This window comes from Jatropha curcas, chromosome 7 (assembly GCF_041381405.1).
Source record: "Jatropha curcas cultivar XTBG-Jc1 chromosome 7, XTBG_Jcur_1.0, whole genome shotgun sequence".
In the NCBI taxonomy this organism is placed as follows: Eukaryota; Viridiplantae; Streptophyta; class Magnoliopsida; order Malpighiales; family Euphorbiaceae; genus Jatropha; species Jatropha curcas.
In genome coordinates, this window is record NC_143157.1 from 17,436,216 (window position 1) to 17,458,355 (window position 22,140).

The window sequence follows — 22,140 nt, forward strand, 5'->3', positions numbered from 1 at the left end:
CCTGCGCGGGCGGGGCCTGTCGCCCCACCGACAGGGCGGTAGCTCCGCCGAGCCTGGGCGGCAGCTACCGCCCAGATTTTCTCGGTGGCTACCCATGCACGGCGGCAGCCACCGCCCGGGACCCGAAAATGGCCTATAAATAGGCCATTTTTCAGGCTGTTTTTTGACACCTCTTGTCCTGTATTGACGGACGAAACTTCTCCCTCTTCACGCTCCTTGCTGTCTTCTTTACCCGCTTTTGCATTTAATTTAATTTATTGCATTATGTTGTGTTATTTGACCAACTAAAATAAAATAAAATTAAAAATTAATTAATATACCTAAACGAGGAGCTAAATATGGAGTTAAGAAGTGGCCGGACGATTAAATCAGGTACGTAATTAAATTCTGCCTATTAACTTTAGCACTTCATGCATGCTTCTTTTCTACTCTTAATCATTCTATAACTGCATAAAAATGCATACACCTTCAACTATAATTCCGCTTAATCAAAATCAAACTTTTTACGGCCAAAAGTCGTAAAATTGAACCATTTTGGCGAAACGCCTTAAAATCAACACTTTCGACTAAAAGTCATAAAATCAACCATTTTAGCGACAAATCGCTTAAAATCGACATTTTTGGCAAAATGCCTTAAAATCAATCATTTTCGGTTTAAAAACCGTAAAATCAACCATTTTAGCGACAAATCGCTTAAAACCGACATTTTTGGCAAAATGCCTTAAAATCAATCATTTTCGGTTTAAAACCGTAAAATCAACCATTTTAGCGACAAATCGCTTAAAATCGACATTTTTGGCAAAATGCCTTAAAATCAATCATTTTCGGTTTAAAACCGTAAAATCAACCATTTTAGCGACAAATCGCTTAAAATCGACATTTTTGGCAAAATGCCTTAAAATCAATCATTTTCGGTTTAAAACCGTAAAATCAACCATTTTAGCGACAAATCGCTTAAAATCGACATTTTTGGCAAAATGCCTTAAAATCAATCTTTTAAGCGACAAATCGTTTAAATGAACCATTTTGGCACAAATGCCTAAATCAATCAATTTTCGGCAAAATGCCTAAACAACGTGCACAAAGCATACACACTTATGCACAAAGCATACACACAAAAATGCACAAAGCATACACAAAATCATGCATAAAGCATACACACAAAATGCACAAAGCATACACAAAATCATGCATAAAGCATACACACCCATGCATTAAGCATACCATTCAAAGCCCTCTAAAAGAGGCCTATCGAACTACGTTGACTTTGATCTTCCATTCAAACGGAAGTACGTAGGCACGTTCGGGATTTCACCCCGGGTGGCAAGTCAAAATCACACAAACATTTCATTAATCCATCATTCACCTTGCAAAGCATTCATCCATCGGTTAGTTCATCAGCATGACATAGTCTCGGGATCCACCTCGGGTTCGCAGACTGTGCCTTAAACATTGGGATAATTAATCTAGTAACTAGGTTAATTAAAAATGGAGTCACTTAGGGTTTTTTTCCTAGTTTACCCTAAAATAATTAAACAAGGTGGCGACTCACACACTCACGTGCATTTCTTCCTTTAGTCACATGCATTCATATGCCTATGTGCTTTTGGGGAAGGGGTACACAGTTTGGCGACTCTGCTGGGGATAATTATGTAATCATTTTGCATAAAAGTGGACTACAATTGTTGTGAAAAACTAACCGGCCTTTCTTTAAGGTATTATTTTATTATGCTTTGTTTTGCAGGGTACCCTAATACGAATCAAGTGTTCTTTCCTTAAGAATACTTGATAAATCCGGACTTAATGGAAAAATGTGATTAAGACATTAAAACTTGTTGATTTATTTGCACGATTGAGAATCCTTTTCTCCATTGCATAAAAATGAACTTCAAATGAATTTCTTCTCTTTCTGTTCAAACTTCTGAGTCTGGATAGCAAGTAGCGCTGATCGGCAGGTCTCTTTGATTATGTCGACGGACAGCCAAAGCGTCCTCCCTGTTACCGCAAACCATCCCTAATCCTTTTGGGGGTGGCACATGAGTATGCGTACCGTTGGACCCACGCGAAACTCTTTGTTTCACATGTGGTTAGGTATATCCATACTCAAGGTTCAAGGGTCCCTTAATAAGCCGATTCTCTATTTGTGTCATAGCCTATAGAACTTATCCTTTAGGACTATATGCACCCAATGGTACAAATCATCTCATTAAAATAAATTATGACGTGTTGTTGTGCGCATTCATTGCATACCATAAGCATTAAAAAAAAAAAAAAGAAAAAAAGAAAAGAGTGGAGGGACACAAAAATATCCTTCTGTTTGTCAGTCATGCACAGTTGGACAAAGAGACGATCTATCTCTTATTAGTTACCTTGATACACAACACAGTACCCTAACCCGGTTACCCTCATCCTATCAGGTACCTACTGTTCAAGCGCCAACGTCAGTGCCAGCTACACCTACTGTGCTATCACCAAATTCACCAAGTTCACCAACTTCAACTAGGCCAATGGCATCACTTAATGACATCAAAGCCCTCATGGAACAAATGGAAGCTAGAATGGAAGCTAGAATGCATGAGGCATTGGCCGCCCAGAGAACCGCCCTGCTAGCTGAACTAGGCGGTGGTAATGGAAACGGGATTCCGGTTGGGGGAAATGATCATGGTGCCTCCAATCCAGGACCGGGTGCTGCATCTGCGTCCTCAAACCCTACCCTTAACTTAGATGACATGCCTTCCAAAACTGCCTCTGAGCTGGAAGCTCAGAAAATGAGAGAAAAGCTAGAACTCTTAGAAAGGTCTGTTACCGCCCTTAAGACACACAAAGAAGTCGTGGACATGGACTCCTTGTCTCTGTTCCCCGAAGCAAGACTGCCAACCAAATTCAAAATGCCAAACATGGACAAATTCGATGGAACTACTTGTCCAAAAACACACTTGAAAATGTATGTGGGTGCCCTTAACCCGTTCGGATTGAACAGCGAGCTCCTTGCTCAGTTGTTCCAACAGTCACTCACCGGCGCTGCTTTGAGATGGTTTGTCAGTTTGGACCGATCAAAGATGAAAACTTGGGAAGATATCTGTAATGCATTCAATTCACAGTATCGCTATAACATGGAAGTGGATGTTACCCGAAGAGAACTGGAAACCACCAAACAGAAAAACAATGAGCCCTTTTCCTCGTTCCTTACGAGGTGGAGGGCCAAAGCCTCTCAAATGATCAGCCGACCCTCTGAACAGGAACAAGTTGACATAATAATCAAAAATTTACTGCCTATCTACCAGTCTCAGCTTCAAACACAATACCTACCAACGTTTCAGTCGCTCATTGCCACTGCTACGAAGGTAGAGGATTTACTTCAAATGGGACAACTGAAAGAAGATTCGGGAGCCTCAAGATACAAAAAACCTATCCAGCCCGGAAAAGTCCACGAAGTGGCAAGTATCACCCCCACAAACCCTTTACGTGTGGGAAATATGGGAAACACGGGAAGCATGGGAAACATGAGAAACGGCAGTCAGTCAAGAAGAGCATATACTGATCTCGGCATGCCAATCCTTTTGGTATTTCGAGAAGCTGTTAAAGCAAACTACATCAAACCTTTGGAGGCAAGACCACCACCTAACCCCTTACCGAGGAATTTCAAAACCAATGAATACTGTGAGTACCACCAAGCATATGGGCATAAGACTGAGGCATGTTGGACTCTTAAGAACCGCATCCAGGACTTGGTAGACAATGGCTCAATTATTCCGAGAAGCAAACCGAACATTAGCACTAACCCCTTGCCAAATCACGGGGTAAATGCTATCTTTCATGACCAGGAATTGATCGATCCTTTCGATCTATTCCTTGAAAGGAACGAAATTTGTGTCCTAGATTTAAATGACTTTGTCGAGGAACTCGATGCTATAACCAGGAGCGGGAGACAATATGAGCCGATAGTCTTGGACAAAGTCCCAAATAACCCTTACCAAAGGACAGATGAACCAAAAGAAGACCCAGTACTTTCACAGCTAAAGAAGACACAAGCTAGGGTATCGATTTGGGAACTTCTAGCAGCATCTTTTCCTCATCGCCAAGCTCTTTGCAAGGCTTTGAGTCAGCTTCAAACGTCGGTGGAGGTTAGCCCCGAAGTGCTAGTATCCACCCTCACCCAATCCTCGAAGACTCAAAACATCGGGTTTTCGGATGATGACTTACCCACTGGAGGAGATAGTCACAATGATGCCCTCTATATCACGGTTCAGACTAGAGACAAAACTGTGCCCATGGTTCTCATTGATAATGGGTCAGCATTAAACGTCTGTCCATTAAGAGTAGCCAGCTGTCTGGGTTTGGAAGAAACGGATTTCATGCCATCTGACCAGATAGTGAAAGCATATGACAGCACCCGAAGGGAAGTATTGGGAGTTGCTATGCTGAAATTGGCAATCGGGCCAGCCGTAATGGAGGTACCATTCCAGGTGATCGATGTGCCCACCAGTTTCAACCTGCTTTTGGGACGGCCATGGATACACCGTACCAAAGCAGTACCCTCCTCCTTACACCAGAAAGTCAAATTCCCTTATGAGGGTAAAATCATAACAGTTCAAGGAGATGATTACAGCCAGCTTAAAAAGCCAAAGGGCCAGCCTCTCTTTGAGGTCAACCCTGAAAGCGCCTACTTTCCCCTCTCGGGATTTCAGTATGATACTGTGCAATTTATAGAAGGAAAGACTATGAACTCCCAAATTCTCTTTGATTTTGGGACGGTGCAAATAAATTGCATAGTGCCTTTAATGTTGAAAATGTCTTACCTACCAGGAATGGCTATGGCGAGGTCCGGAAAAACATACCCCGCACTGCAAGCCTGGGAATGTCCAGTAAACCAAGGGACTTTTGGGCTGGGATATGAGCCTACTGAGGAAGACCAAGCTAGGAGCTCTAGGAACAGAGGCAGAACAATGCAGATGCCATCACACTTTTTAACTTTGAATAGTCACTTCCGCAAATCCGGAGAGACAATTCCTTATCACGGTTTCCAAGAACCATTTTACTGCCCGACCGCCAAGAAAGTGCTACCTGGATTAGAGATATTTGCTGATGTCTGGGGTAACAAGTCTGAGGCAATAGCTGAGCTGGAAGTAGAAGACTTAATGCTGCCGAGTCTCTTTGATGAGGTTGCAGTCATTACAGGGAATGAAGAAAATCAAGACCTGCTAAGTTTAATCAAGACAAATGAAGGGCCTCTTATCAACTGGTACGTCGAGGAGGAGCGCGCTGCTGATAAACCCCCTCCCGAGTCAAACCCAGAGTCAAAATGTGTAATTAAGTCCTGTATTGAGTTTGAGCCTGACCCCGAGTCCGAAACCGAGTCAGAGTCCAGTTCCAGTCCTGAGTCATCTGTGTTGGATTTCGAAAATCCAAATTTCAAATTTAATGTACCTTTTGAAGACGATTCTGTCATTATCAATAAAGGCTTGCAAATCTTTGACTACTCCGCGTGTCTATCTTTCCAAGCATTTCCAAGCAAAAATAATGAAAAAGAAATAAATGAAATGAAAAATGAAAAAGAAAAAATAATAATGGGCAAAGAAGAAAACGAACATACATACATTGCATCTGATTGTGTGAACAGGGAACAGATCAGTGAATGCTTAAAGAAGTTTGTCGATTGCTTCATGTGGAAGGCGAATGACATCACGGGAATTGACCCAGCAATAGTGGTACACAAGATTCCAGTTTATCCCGAGGTTAAGCCAGTGAAGCAGAAGCTAAGGAGGCTGAAGACAGAATGGTCCTTGAAAATCAAGGAGGAAGTTGCCAAGCAACTAGAAAACAAGTTCATAGAACCCATTGCCTACCCGACATGGTTAGTAAACATTGTGCCAGTGCCGAAGAAAGATGGCAAAGTCAGAATGTGTGTAGACTATCGGGATTTGAATAAAGCATGTCCGAAAGATGACTTTCCCCTACCGCATATTGACTTGTTAGTAGACCGAATGGCGGGACACGAGATGGTCTCCTTGACCGATCTTGCTGTCGGATACAACCAAATAATGATGCATGTGCCAGACAAAGAGAAAACGGCGTTCATCACGGAATGGGGAACCTACTGCTACAGAGTTATGCCTTTTGGGCTTAAAAATGCCGGGGCAACCTATCAAAGAATGGCGACAGCCATCTTCCATGACATGATTCATGAAGAAGTAGAAGTGTACGTGGACGATATGGTTGTTAAATCAAAAACAGCTGAAGAGCATACAACAGCACTTGAGAAGTTCTTCCTTAGACTTCGAAAGTACAACTTAAAGCTCAACCCGGCAAAATGTCTGTTTGGAGCTACATCCGGAGTATTTCTGGGGCATATGGTCAGCCAAAAGGGCATAGAAATTGACCCTTCAAAAGCCAAAGCCATTATGGAGATGCCGGCACCGAGGACGGAAAAGGAAGTCCGGGGTTTCCTAGGAAGGCTACAATACATCAGCCGATTCATCAATCAATTGGCCGACACTTGTGGTCCGATTTTCAAATTGCTCAGAAAAGGAGTAGCCGTCAAATGGAATGAGGATTGTCAGAAAGCTTTCGACCAAGTCAAGCAATATCTGTTGTCCCCGCCAGTTTTACAGCCACCAAGGCTGGGAAAGCCTTTGCTGTTGTACCTATCGGTGACAGAAGAAGCGATGGGTGCAATGCTAGCTCAACAAGCAGAAGATACAAGGGTAGAAAATGCCGTGTATTACCTCAGCAAAAGGATGCTAGAATATGAGCTAAAATACAATAAGATAGAGAAATTGTGTCTGGCTCTAGTATGGGCTTGTACAAAGCTGCAGCACTACCTCTCATCTTACACCACAAATGTTGTTTCTGAATCGAACCCCTTGAAATTCCTTATGGAGAGGCCGGTTCTTGATTGTAAGATGGCTAAGTGGGTATCAGTACTCGCAGCTTATGATTTGAAATTTGTGCAACGGAAAGCGGTGAAAGGCGGAGCCTTAGCCGATCAATTAGCAGAATTACCGGTCGAAGACCAAATGCCGGAGGTAGAATTTCCTGATGAAGACTTGTTGAACTTGGAAAGTGAGGTCTGGGAAATGTACTTCGATGGAGCTTCGAACTACCATGGAAACGGGGTTGGAGTCGTATTCAAAACTCCTTGTGGCGAATACATTCCGATTGCAGTCAAATTAGATTTCGACTGCACAAACAATGAAGCCGAGTATGAAGCTTGCATAAAGGGGTTAGAAGCAGCCCTGGAAAAAGAGATAAAGGTCCTCAAGGTTTTCGGAGATTCTAACTTAATAGTCTCCCAAGCTTTAAGGAAATGGAAAATTAAAGAAGAGCGTTTGGTTCCTTACCTACAACGCTTGGACGAATTGGCTCAGCAATTTGAGGATTTATCTTTCCACTACTTGCCGCGAGCCAAAAATCAGTTCGCAGATGCTCTGGCTACTTTAGCCTCCATGGTCGATGTAGAAGGAGACCGAGTCATCCGACCTCTGACAGTGCGGCTACAGAAACAGCCAGCACATATCATGAATTTGGTCGATGACAAGCCTTGGTATTGGGATATACAGAATTACCTTCAGAATGAAACCTACCCGGAAGGATCCACTAAGACTGATCAACGAACATTGAGACAGTTGGCATCCGGATATTTCCTTACTGATGGAGTTCTAGTACAAGAGAAGTTGGAGCGGCTTGCACCTAAGGTGCGTCGATGAGGGAGAAGCTCAAACCATCATGGATTCCTTACATAACGGGGAATCTGGCCCACACATGCACGGGATAGCCTTGGCTCGAAAAATCATGAACCTAGGTTATTACTGGTCAACCATGAAGGCAGATTGCGTGAGGCACGCGCAGAAGTGTCACGAATGTCAAATTTTTGCTAAGCTGCAAAGACAACCTCCGGTCAATTTGAATCCTATTGCTTCACCATGGCCTTTCGCAACTTGGGGCATAGACGTGATCGGAAAAATCCACCCGAAAGCTTCCAACGGTCACCAGTTCATTTTGGTTGCTATAGATTACTTCACTAAGTGGATCGAGGCAGCCTCTTATTCAATTCTGAATGCCAAGAAGGCAGCGCAGTTCGTTCGTACCAACATCCTTTGTCGGTACGGAACGCCATTCGAGATCACCACGGACAATGGAGCTCACTTCCAGGGTGAATTTGCTAATTTGTTGAAAGAAACGAGGATTCGACACCATAAATCCTCGCCCTATCGTCCACAAACAAATGGGGCTGTGGAAGCTGCAAATAAGGCTATAAAAGTCATTTTACAGAAGACAGTCAAAAAGCATAAAGCTTGGCATGAACAGTTGCCGAATGCCTTATGGGGATATAGGACTTCAATTAGAACACCTACTGGGGCAACCCCGTATTCCTTAGTATATGGCATGGAAGCAGTATTGCCTATTGAGCTGGAAGTTCAGTCGGCAAGAGTTATCCAAGAAAGTCAGATTAGCGAAGCCGATTGGGTGAAGAATTATCATTCGTAACTCTTGGGCATGGACGAAAAGCGGTTACAAGCAATCCACCAAACTCGAGTCTACCAAAGGAGAATGGCACGACATTTTAACAAGAAGGTCAAAGACCGAAAACTGGAAGAAGGTTGTTTAGTCCTGAAGGAAATTAGACAGCCAATCACGGATCCACGTGGGAAGTTTCGCCCTCATTGGGCTGGACCCTATGTGTTGAAGAAAATACTGTCTGGCGGAGCCGTCATCTTAACTGATTTGGATGGTTTGGAATTCACGAATCCATGTAATTTAGATCAGTTAAAAAGATATTTTGTGTAATAAGCATTGCATAATGTAAAACGAACTACATTAGACCTGATTCTCTTCGGAAAAAAGAAATTACATATCGGAGATATGTAGGCAGCCCTCATTGGGCACGGTCTAAGCATTAATAAAAAATTCATGTCATTCTTCTTTGCCAAATGATAAAAAAAAAAAACAAAAAAAAAAATCAAATCAAAGCTGAAGTTGAAAACCCGGAAGGGCGGCTTCAGGCAAGAAAAGAAAAACCCGCTAAGTCAAAAACCCGAAAGGGCGGCTTAGGCAAAAGTCGGGGCCCGCTAAGTCGAAAACCCGGAAAGGGCGGCTTAGGCAAAAATGGGTAGCTCGCTAAGTTGAAAACCCGAAAGGGCGGCTTAGGCAAAAATTAGAGCTTGAATGAATAAAGTTGGAAAGAGCTTGGAAAGCTTAAAAGTCAAATGACACTCCAATTAAAAAGTAATAAAGCCAAACAGTATAAGCAAAAAGCCAAAAAAATAAAATAAAATAAAATCCATGAAACAAAAATACATCTCAAAACCAAAGAATAAAAGCCTATCAGAGTCTAGGTGGCCCGTCGCCTCCGTGGGGCAACGTCCTCCGAGTCATCCCTAGCTGTTGAACTCTCTCCAGCCTCGCCTGTCCAAGGAGTCAACACAATCTCCTCATCAATCCTAACCCCCTCACCAGTGTCAGCCTGAGTCCAACCCTCAAGTGCACTCAGCAGTGCGTTCCTCCTCAGCTTTTCAACCGGCCAGACAGCATTCACGAACCAGGCCCGATACTCAGGAGAAGTCTGAATACCAGCAGGATTAGGTAAAGGCCTAACCATCTGATGATCTCTAACCCAAGCTCTAAGGACAGCTCGGGTAACTCCCGGAGTGATGGTGGAATCAGATAAAGAGTCATCCATGATCGGTACAGTCTGATCTATTCCCATCTGCCTCATAACGCGCGAAGCGCAGTACCAAGTACAATGGGTAAGGCCTAAAAGGTAAACCTGAGTATGGTGAGAGCTGACTTGAATAAAGCGGGTAATGCCGTACCAAGGTACAAACCACAACATTTCGTTTGGACCCAATTCAATCAGCCATGAGGTCCAGGCATCAGCAGACGGATGTGTGATCAAGATCCTCCGCATGCGATACTGGACAGGGTTATAAGGCAGCAAAGTAGGAGTGGCAACCACTTGGAGATGGTCCTTCAACCAAACCTGAGTAATGGATCCTTTCTATTACAAAGGAACAGGCCAAAAAGAAGAAAAGATAAGAAATAGAAAAAGAAGAAATACCTGAAGAATAATAGGAGAAACCGTCCAATCCTCAAAGCCTAAAGCGGCTCTGTCGAGGCTCCTGATAGTTTCTGCCAGCACAATACCACCTATGCAACCCATATCCTCCATCTGCCGAACCATGGGACAAAGTCGCAAATCCCCGTAGCCCGGATCCTTGTTGAACAAGAAGCCAGCCAATAAACAAAAAACCAAGGCCCGCATCCTTAGCCTCATCCGGTCTGGGTCATCTGAACAGACCCCTGAAAACTCATCAATCAGGGGCAACAAAATTGCTTTCTGATCACCAACAATCATGGCCCTAGCTTGTGGTCGGCTGAACTGAAACAGGTTTTCAAACGACCGAACATACCCGATCTTGACTTCATGCCTGACCAAAGGGGCATTGGGGTCGCACCCTATGATAGCACAGAACTCCTCAAAAAGAGGACACATCTCCTCCATCATGGCTCCGAACCGGAAAACATGGGCCTCAGGATCCCAAAGTCTGATGCAGGCCCATAAAAAGTTCCAGTCGATCACCACCCCCCTGAGCGTAACGATAGGAGAGAGACCGTACCTCCCCAAGTTGATCTTTTCGACTTTGGAGAGACTCCTAATCCAGCTGTGCATGCTGTGAGTAAAAAAGGATTCATTCTTTGAAGATAAGAAGAAGAAGAGAGAAAAGGAAGGATGAATGAAAAACCAAACAAGAAACTTGTTTTTATAGAAGAATGCGCCGAATGATGGCGGCAGCTGCCGCCAAATTGCCACCGAACGAGGGCGGCAGCAGCCGCCAAAACGTCAGCGGCAGCAGCCGCCGACGGCGGGGGCCACAAAAAAAAAAAAAAAAAAAAAAGTACATCCGAAATGGTGAAACCCCATTTTCATTTCAAACATGCATACATATTTTCAATACTAACCAAGTGCAGGTACGAATAAAATTCAATACAAAAGTACAATGCAGAAGCACCATCAAAGGGGAAGTTTTGAAGGGTAATCATGGAAAGGATCCAGCAAAGGGTACGCAAGACTTCAAACAGTACCGAGGCAAAGCCGATTCAAGGGGTTAGGGCCAGAATGATTTCTCCGAAAACCCAGAAATGGAAGATGCTCCGACAGAGAGGTGTCTGAATTTTAAGCTTAAAAGCGACAGAATAAAGAAGTTATGGTTGGGTCTGCACAGTCACGATGCTATCCCTACACTACTCAAGTCATCTCAGAATCAAGTTGCCTCGACATTCTTTATGGAGAGGCTGCTTCTAAAAAAAAAGAAAAAAAAAAGGGAAAAATGGGTCAAAAGGAACCTCTGCACAAAAGAAAGAAATCAAGGACAAAGCTACAGGAAATCAAGTTGTCAAAAAACGGGTCAACTGCAAGCTCTCCGTTAAATTCAAACCCATCAAGGGTAGATGACAAATCATCTCAGCCATAAGGACAAAGACCACAGCGGCTGCTCACATTTTGAAAAGCAAGTTAAAAGAAGCAGTCATTTCCACAAATTGGATGACAACAAACAACTTGAAAATGAAGCGCCTAGCATGGTACAAGTACAAGTGTCCTTATAAACAAGGATCATTTCTCAAAACAAAGGAAAGGAAGAGTCTCCTCAAAATTCCTTATGGAGAGGAGAACCATTGAGGAAATAAGTTTCAAATTCAGAGGAAGATAAAGTTCAAGAAAAAGAATCAAATTAACCTCAAGAATTCAAACGTGGTGAAGCCAAAGCATAAAAGCTTCTTCAACACTCAAGCCACTCAAGTTACCACCACAATGTGGGTATTCAAAACTCTTTGTGATGAATACAAGTCATATTTCAGTCAACCAGTGGTAAAACCACTACAACAACAAAGTCAGATTCGCCTAAGGTCATCACTATCATACGAACTCGAGTCAATAAGTTGATTCAACATCAAATCGGGAAGGAACCCCACAAAGACACCCAGTCGGGAAGGAATCCCACGAAGAAATCAAGCCAGAAATGAATTCTGCATCAACATCAAATCGGGAAGGAATCCCGCATAGACATCCAGTCGGGAAGGAATCCCGCGAAGAAATCAAGCCAGAAATGAATTCTGCATCAACACCCAGTCAGGAAGGAATCCCGCGAAGAAATCAAGCCAGAAATGAATTCTGCATCAACATCAAATCGGGAAGGAATCCCGCATAGACATCCAGTCGGGAAGGAATCCCGCGAAGAAATCAAGCCAGAAATGAATTCTGCATCAACATCAAATCGGGAAAGAATCCCGCATAGACATCCAGTCGGGAAGAAATCCCGCAAAGACATCAAGCCGGGAAGAAATCCCGCAAAGACATCAAGCCGGGAAGAAATCCCGCAAAGACATCAAGCCGGGAAGCAATCCCGCGGAGAAATCAAGTCGGGAAGGAATCCCGAAGAAATCAAATTGGAAATGAATTCCACAATCAGCATTAAGTCGGCATTGAATTTTGCCTCAACAGCAAGTCGGAAATAAATTTCGCACCAAGACGGAAAGGAATTCCGCACTAACATCAAGCCGGAGATGAATTCCGCATCAGCCGAGCACGAAGTTCGCATCCTGGAAGGAACTACGAAAGACCTGATTCTCCCCATCCCCCGAAGAGCTCTTGGAGATACGTAGGCAGCCACAAAGGCCCGGTCACAAACATAAGTTTGCATCATAAATAACATTTTCTCTTTGCCAACATAAATCCATGCATTTGATCATTTCATTTAAAAAAAAAAAAAAAAAAAAAAAAAAAAAAAAAAAACAACGGCGGGGTTTCCTCCTCTGCCCATCCTCAAAATTTGCGTTTCGGACGACCACCGACTCCCATAAATCATTTTTATGGTCGACGGTGGGGGGCAACTGTGAATACTCAAATTTTGAGGCTCAAAAAGCCTATTGGTTGACTTTGCTACAGTAAATTTGACTGTGCTACAATGAATTTGCTACAGCAAATTTAATTGTGCTACAGTGCATTTGCTACAGTAACTTTGACTCACAAGGCTCAAAGAGCCAATTTTTCCGGACTGCAAACAGCCCGGCCGGACCAGAGGCCATTTCGGAAGTTCACCGAAAATATATCAATATGGTACTTGAAACGTCCGGAATTTTACGAGGATCGCGGAACAGGTCCCGGAATATTTTTCGGAGGTCCGAAACTCCCAAAACAGCTCCCAAAGCGACACACGGTGGCCGCACCGGCCACGGCGGCGCCAAGCCCCCACCAAGCGCGGGCGACAGCCCTCGCCCAGCGCGGGCGGGGCCTGGCGCCCAGCGCGGGCGAGAACCCTCCGCCCAGCGTGGGCGGGGACCCTCGCCCAGCGCGGGCGAGGCCCCTCACACCGCGCTCGGGCGAGGCCCCTCGCGCCGCGCGCAGAGCGAGACCCCTCGCCCCGCGCGGGCGAAACCTCTCGCCTCGCGCGGGCGAGGCCTCCCGCGCCGCGTGCGGGCGAGGACTCTCGCCCCGCGCAGGGCGAGACCTCCCGCAACGCGCGAGGGCGAGGCCTCTCGCCCCGCGCGGGCGAGGCCTCCCGCGCCGCGCGAGGGCGAGGGCCTCTCGCCCCGCTCTTGCTAGGCCTCTGCTCCCGCGCGAGCGAGGCCTGTCGCCCCGCGCACAGGGCCTGGCCCCCCCTCGCGCCCTGGGCGAGGCCTGCCGCCAGCACACGCGGGGCCTCTCGCCCTGCGCGGGCGGGGCCTGTCGCCCCACCGACAGGGCGGTAGCTACCGCCGAGCCTGGGCGGCAGCTACCGCCCAGATTTTCTGGCGGTGGCTACCGCCATGCACGGCGGCAGCCACCGCCCGGGACCCGAAAATGGCCTATAAATAGGCCATTTTCAGGCTGTTTTTGACACCTCTTGTCTGTATTGACGGACGAAACCTTCTCCCTCTCACGCTCCTTGCGTCTTCTTTACCGCTTTTTGCATTTAATTTAATTTTATTGCATTTATGTTGTGTTATTTGACCACTAAAATAAAATAAAATTAAAAATTAATTAATATACCTAAACGAGGAGCTAAATCTGGAGTTAAGAAGTGGCCGACGATTAAATCAGGTACGTAATTAAAATTCTGCCTATTTAACTTTAGCACTTCATGCATGCTTCTTTTCTACTCTTAATCATTCTATAACTGCATAAAAATGCATACACCTCAACTAAATTCCGCTTAATCAAAAATCAAACTTTTTACGGCCAAAAGTCGTAAAATTGAACCATTTTGGCGAAACGCCTTAAAATCAACACTTTCGACTAAAAGTCATAAAATCAACCATTTTAGCGACAAATCGCTTAAAACCGACATTTTTGGCAAAATGCCTTAAAATCAATCATTTTCGGTTTAAAACCGTAAAATCAACCATTTTAGCGACAAATCGCTTAAAACCGACATTTTTGGCAAAATGCCTTAAAATCAATCATTTTCGGTTTAAAACCGTAAAATCAACCATTTTAGCGACAAATCGCTTAAAACCGACATTTTTGGCAAAATGCCTTAAAATCAATCATTTTCGGTTTAAAACCGTAAAATCAACCATTTTAGCGACAAATCGCTTAAAATCGACATTTTTGGCAAAATGCCTTAAAATCAATCATTTTCGGTTTAAAACCGTAAAATCAACCATTTTAGCGACAAATCGCTTAAAATCGACATTTTTGGCAAAACGCCTTAAAATCAATCTTTTAAGCGACAAATCGTTTAAATGAACCATTTTGGCACAAATGCCTAAATCAATCAATTTTCGGCAAAATGCCTAAACAACGTGCACAAAGCATACACACTTATGCACAAAGCATACACACAAAAATGCACAAAGCATACACAAAATCATGCATAAAGCATACACACAAAATGCACAAAGCATACACAAAATCATGCATAAAGCATACACACCCATGCATTAAGCATACCATTCAAAGCCCTCTAAAAGAGGCCTATCGAACTACGTTGACTTTGATCTTCCATTCAAACGGAAGTACGTAGGCACGTTCGGGATTTCACCCCGGGTGGCAAGTCAAAATCACACAAACATTTCATTAATCCATCATTCACCTTGCAAAGCATTCATCCATCGGTTAGTTCATCAGCATGACATAGTCTCGGGATCCACCTCGGGTTCGCAGACTGTGCCTTAAACATTGGGATAATTAATCTAGTAACTAGGTTAATTAAAAATGGAGTCACTTAGGGTTTTTTCCTAGTTTACCCTAAAATAATTAAACAAGGTGGCGACTCACACACTCACGTGCATTTCTTCCTTTAGTCACATGCATTCATATGCCTATGTGCTTTTGGGGAAGGGGTACACACAACTCACAAGAGTGTTTGGAGAAAAATGTGGCCGCAGAAGTGTGTTTTTTAGGGTTTCAAAATCGTGTTCTTGTTTTTATTTTCAAAATTGTGAGAAAGAGATGTATTTATAGTGTAGGTCAGGACACAACTGCGTCACGCTACTGTAGCTGTGTCATGCTATTGCAGCTGCGTGACCCTACTATAGCTGACTGTAGCTGTAGCTACGTGACGCAGCTCATTTTCACAGTTGGGTGACCCGACTGGCAGTGGGGTGACGCGACTGGCAGTTGGGTGACGAGACTGGCAGTTGGGTGACGAGACTGGCAGTGGGGTGATGCGACTGGCAGTTAGGTGACACGACTGGCAGTGGGGTGACGCGACTGGCAGTTGGGTGACGCGACTGGCAGTTGGGTGACACGACTGGCAGTTGGGTGACACAACTGACCCGACCAGAAACTTAAAATTGGTTTGATGTATCCTTAGGTTAAAAGATGACATTAACCCATTCATTTCACATCCTCATATCATCATTGGATCAGGCGGGGGCACAAAAGACACGCGTCAACAGTTTGCCCCCCCACTTTATCATTAATTGTATAAACGATTAATGTTAAAGTGGTCCATTGATGCGCCTTCAATCTGGTAATCATCCTCAAAGCTTGGTTTGGTCGGTTCGAAAGATGTTGGATTGATTTGATCATCTGGCCACCTATTCAGCTCGGTTTGATCGGCTTTCATCGGCTCCAGTCGGATCTGTGAATAACTCCAAAGCTCGATTTGATTGGCTTTGAAAACACCTCTGAGGCTTGGTTTGATCGGCCTGAAGGATTTGAATGCCCTGGCCAACTTTGCAATACACCATCATTGACCGGGAAGAGAACCTAACAGCTTCGTAATACACCATCACTGTTCGTCACTGAAATTGTCCTGATCAGCTTCGCAATACATCATCACTAATCAAGAAAAGGTCCAAGCAGCTTCGCAATACACCATCACGGCTTGGTGGGATTTGAGATTGTCCTGATCGACTTCACAATACACCATCATTGACCGGGAAGAGAACCCAAACAGCTTCGTAATACACCATCACTATTCGGTCACTGAAATTGTCTTGATCAGCTTCGCAATACACCATCACTAATCAGGATTTGAGTCAACTTCGAAATACACCATCATTGACTCGATTAAGGATTCCAAAGCTCAGTTTGATCGGCTTCAGAGGATTTGGCATAGAAATTGTCTTGATTAGCTTCGCAACACATCATCACTAATCAAGAAAAGGTCCAAGCAACTTCGCAATACACCATCACGGCTTGGTGGGATTTGAGATTGTCCCGATCGACTTTGCAATACACCATCACTAATCAGGATTTGAGTCAACTTCGGAATACACCATCACTATTTGGTAGAACATCATTGAAATTGGCCTGATCAGCTTTGCAATACACCATCACTAATCAGTAAGAGAATTGACTTGATCAGCTTCGCAATACATCATCACTAATCGAGAAAAATGATCCAAACAGCTTCGAAATACACCATCACTGTTCGGTAGAACCTATCGGCTTCGAAAACCATCACCGATTGGTCTGAAAAGTTGTTCAAAAGAAAAAGAGCAATATCTGTGTACAAACAGACCTTGCCTTTTGTTAGAAGAATGTTGGCACATCATATGCCCCCATGCATTAATTATAAATTTCAAAAGATTGCATCAGGGCAAAAGATTATATTTTTGCCCCCAGTTCGGAATTCCGAGCTAGGACCAGAAATATTAGCTTTTTAGGCATATCTTTCAGTGTTTATTGTCAAGATTTGGTTAATTAATTTTGCAAAAATTTAGCAAAAATTTAGGTCAAAAAAATTTAAGCCTGAAATTTCCAGGTATACCTTTCCTGATGCAGTGGTTGCAAGAAAACTTACCTGAGGGTAATCTGGGCAATTTGATGCTAGTGATCAATGTTATTTACATGTTCATTTCTTACAACTTGTGAAATCTGATTCCTGCATAAACAAAATACAAACACAAGAACACAAAATAGCGGTATCCCACTTATTCACAAGAGTGGTCCACCTTGTTAGTGATCAATGAACCAATTTATTGTAAATGAATAAATGGAATGAAATGAAATAAAAGACTAAATAAGGAACTTAAAGTGAAACACGACAAAAATAATTAGAAACAGAAGTGGATCGTAGTACTAACCTGACAGGGCGGTCCACTCGGTGAATGCGGACGTAATGGCTCAACCATTCTTTCTCGGTTAATGCGATCATAAAGGCTCAACTTCCTTATTGTACAAACCGTTCTTCTTATTAACGCAGGCATAAATGTCCACCAACTGGAGCGACCTATGCATAAATGCTCTTCCAACAACTATTGACGGTAAATATCGGGTCTGATAATGATGGTGCTTCGTTCATGAAACCCTTTACACTTCTATAAATGAAGGCTTCCTTTTACGGCCTCTTCACACCCAGCATTCAAAACAAATCCATTCCTTAGATAATCCTTTTCCATGGCTTTCAGGAACCAAGTTTCATCCTTCGTCTAATCCATCCCTGATGACTTATGGCAGATTCCCCCTATGGACCAACTCGCCTGGTTGAAATATTTCAAAGACCTAAAACACAACCATGGCTTCTTGTCTTGGCTCCTTACGCACTTCAATCCTAACACCATGGTTTTCTGGTTTGAAGACGCTGAAATAACTCTGACCTATGAGGAAATGTGCGCCGTGATGGACCATCATCCTGAACAAAATGAAACTCCGGCCCTGCCCCTAGGACCCAGATATGATCTAGCCAAAATTGCGGCCCTGTGCCCGGTTTACCTTCCCGACGGCATAAACACGGATCAAGGTCTTCCTTTAGAGCCTTTTCTGAGTAAGGTTCTGGCCATGGATCTAGATCCCTCTTGGATTCAAGCTTGTTGCTTCTTGCTGTTAAATGTGTATGCCATGAAGAACCGTCAACCCAGAGTTGGAGACTTCCGTCTTCTGACAATTGTTCGTGACATGCAACTGTATCATCGTACCGTATTCATGATGATCATGGGAGAAACGATGTGCTGGGTCAGGGATATTGCCCTTCACATCACCAACTTCAATGTTCATCATCGTGGTTGTCCAATGTTGCTGCAAGCCTGGGCTCTAGACAAGTTAAGCCTACTTCTTCCAGTCCCAACTCGTTTAATTCCAACCTACAGTCCTGCCAACTTTCGGTCTCGGACTCGAGGACATTTCGACTTTGGGGATAACCCGACAATTCGGTGGACTTGTCCTTGGTGGAGGATCAGGCTGGTCACTATTGGAAGCATGAATCTCAATTATGTGCTGTACGCTAGTCTAGACCGTTCCATGGCCTATTTTTCCGACAGGATCAGCCGTCAATATGGAGCAATTCAGCGTGTTCCCAGGATCCATAACTTTGAGAGCGGTCTAATGACACTGCATCTGCTGACCAATTTAGCTAACCGCTGGCGAAGCCGAAACACTAGGTACCTAAGTGAAGGAGTGATGCAGGACACTGTGACACCCGAGTATGTGAACTGATTTTTTACCCCATGATGATGTTAGGTTCTGCAAGGATCAGTGTCTGATGGTAGCCCTTACTGAAATAAATGTTGTTATTGCTTTCTCTGTCTTCTTTTGAGCTCCTATTTAATGTATCTGCTTTCTTTGAATCAATGAATTTGCTGATTCTGCCTTTATTAATTCCTGCACCCATGGATAACACCAGACAATAAAACTTTTCTTTAGAAATTATTTGTCATGTTAGTTATTCGGGCCTCCTGCCCTTGGGTTAATAAAGAAATGCTCATAAAAATGAATTATTTGATATAAATACAGAAGCTTATGCTTGGGGAGAACAAGAATGGTATGACTATTTATTACCTGCACAGATCAAACAAAAACAACATATGCAACTTCTTTATGTATGCATGAACCTACATGAGTACTAAGGTTTTATCCATGGTTTTATTGATCTTTCTAAGGAAATCGCCGAGAAAATGGCACTTGACCTTCTGATCGCTGTCTAAGAGAATCCAATACCCGGGCAGGACCAACAGCTACACATCTTCAAAACAAATGCGCAAATGCTGACCACATAGGCAGAGAGGAATGTCTTGTAATCGACGATCATGCCCCAGAAACAAAAGGGAAGAAGAATTTGAGAATCAAGCTCTTTATTGCACTTCTTTCAACATTATACAGAAGTGAAGAGAAATTATTTCAATACAATGGTTATTCATTCTAACTACTCATTTGCCTATTCTCCTTCTAATCAGGTTGATGACATTGAGCAACCAGTTGCAAGCATGTCACAAATGCATGGCATAGATTTCGCATTTAAACTAAGAACCATGCGTTAATCTCGAAACTCTTTATTTTTATTATTATCATTTTTTTATTATTTTTTTTTATTATGCTCTAACTTTTGCCTAGGCCGCCCTTTCGGGTTTTTCAACCTAGCGAGCTCATTTCTCGCGTAAGCCGCCCTTTCGGGTTTTCAACTTAGCCCTCTCTTTTTTTTTTTTTTTTTTTTTTTTTAAAAATCAAAATCATCATTTTAGACATTGAATCTCTTCATTTGATCCTGATGTGAACCCCTCCCCCAAAAACACATAGGCATGTAATGCATATGATGAATGAGAAGAAATGCACGTGATGTGTGAGTCGCCACCTTGTTTAATTATTTTAGGGTAAACTAGGAAAAAACCCTAAGTGACTCCAATTTTAATTAACCTAGTTACTAGATTAATTACCCAATGTCTAAGGCATGGTCTTCGAACCTGAGGTGGATCCCGAGACTATGTCATGCTGATGAAACTAACCAAAAAATGAATGCTTTGCAAGATGATTGGACCAATGGAATGTTTAAGTGAGTTTGAATGATTGCGACTTGCCGCTCGGGGTTAAATCTCGAACGTGCCTACGTACTTCCGTTTGAATGGAAGATCAAAGTCAACGTAGTTCGATAGGCCTCTTTTAGAGGGCTTTGAATGGGGATGCTTTATGCATGAGTGTGTGTATGCTTTGTGCATTTTGTTTAGGCATTGTGCCAAAGAATTGATTGTTTTAGGCATTTTGCCAAAAAGTTTTGATTGGACTTATTTGTGTGCCAGAAAAATGTTGATTGGACTTATTTGTTTGCCAAAAAATGAATTAAGGCTTTTAGCCAAAACATTTTGTGATTTAGGCAATTTAATTGCCGAAAAATTGATTTTAAAGGCTTTTAGCCAAAATGTGTTGATTTGAAAGCTTTTAGCAAAAAGTGCCGATTTAGGCAAGATGTTGCCAAAATTGATTGATGATTTATTTAGGCGACTGTCGCCAAAATTGAATGATTTAAGGCTTTAAATCCAAAAAGATTGATTTAGTTTTAAGGCATTTTGCCAAAACTTTGATTTAAGCGTTTTATTGCTAAAAAATAACTGATCTTACTTATTGGCAATTTGTTTACCAAAAGTAATTAATCAAACTGCAATGTAGGCAATTTAATGCCAAAAGAATGTGAATAATTTAGGCTACTTAGTCACAATTATTGATGAACTGAACTTAAGCCGAAAATTGTTCGAAATAAAGGCAATCATACCATAGCCATTGATAGACTAGATATTTTAAGCCAATATTGTCGGATTTAGGCTTTAATACCACGATTATTAATTAACCGGGCATTTAGCTTAATCATACTTTAATTGAGGCAATTTACTTGCCTATATGATGACATGAATGCATTTATGCAGTTGTAGAATTAAAAGGAGTAGAAGAGAAGCATGCATGAAGTGCTAAAATTAAATAGGCAGAGTTTTGTTTACGTACCTGATTCAATCATCGACCGCTTCTTAACTCCAGGTTAAGCTCCTCGTTAAGGGAATTAATTTTAATTTAATTTTAAGTGACCAAGTATCACAACAATAAAATAAAATTAAAATTAAAAAATGCAAGAAAGCAGTAAAGAATCGCAAAGAGCGTAGGGAGAAGGAGCGTCCGTCAACACAGACTGAGTGCCTCAAAACGGAGCCCCAGAGCCGTCTTTTATAGGGAAAAAACGCACCCCGGGCGCGCTTGCCCGCTTGGTCTGGGCGGGCGTGCCCGCCCATGCTGGGCGGGCATGTCCGCCCAGGTTGGGCGGGCGTGCCCGCCTTTGCAGGGCGGGTGCGTCCGTCGTTGAGGGTGGGCATGCCCACCCCCGCGGGCGGACATGCGTGCCTTTTTTTCTTTCCGGAGGCTTTTTCGGGAGTCCCGGACTTCCAAAAAATATTCCGAGACCAGTTTCGTGATCTTCGTAATTTTTCGGACATTTCAAGTACCATATTGGCACACTTCCGGTGAACTTTTTGAATGACCTCTGGTCCGACCGGGCTGTTTGCAGTCCGAAAGAATTGGCTCTTTGAGCCTCAAAATTTAGGTATTCACAGTTGCCCCCCACCGGCAACCATAAAAGATGTTTTTATGGGCGCTGGTGGTTGTCTGAAAACTAAATTTTGTAGGCGAATGTTAGACGCGTCAAAAGGACCCGCCTCTTGGCTATTTGCTTATAAATAGCTCAAAAACTCATTATTTCATTTATTCTCCACTCTCCAAATCAAAAGAGCTCTCTCAAATTCTCTCAACTTTCTCATCATGGCTTCCCCAAGCTATAGCAGCGGTGAGGACCTCCTGGAGTCTCTGGGAATTTCTGTGGACGATGCCAATCTTGCGGCGGACGCTGACAATCATGCTTCCATGACCGGCGTCTTTGCCCAGGTAAGCTCCCTTCGCTTCTGTACTTTTGGGCCTTAGGCCAAGTGTGAATTTTTTGGGCCTTAGGCCAAATTATGATTTTT

The 22,140-nt window shown here is 43.3% G+C and overlaps 1 pseudogene; it reads left to right on the forward strand.

The window, feature by feature from the left end:
* The first annotated feature begins 4,946 nt into the window (after positions 1–4,946).
* Positions 4,947–22,140, forward strand: part of LOC149494823 (uncharacterized) — a 53,816-nt pseudogene continuing 36,622 nt past the window's right edge.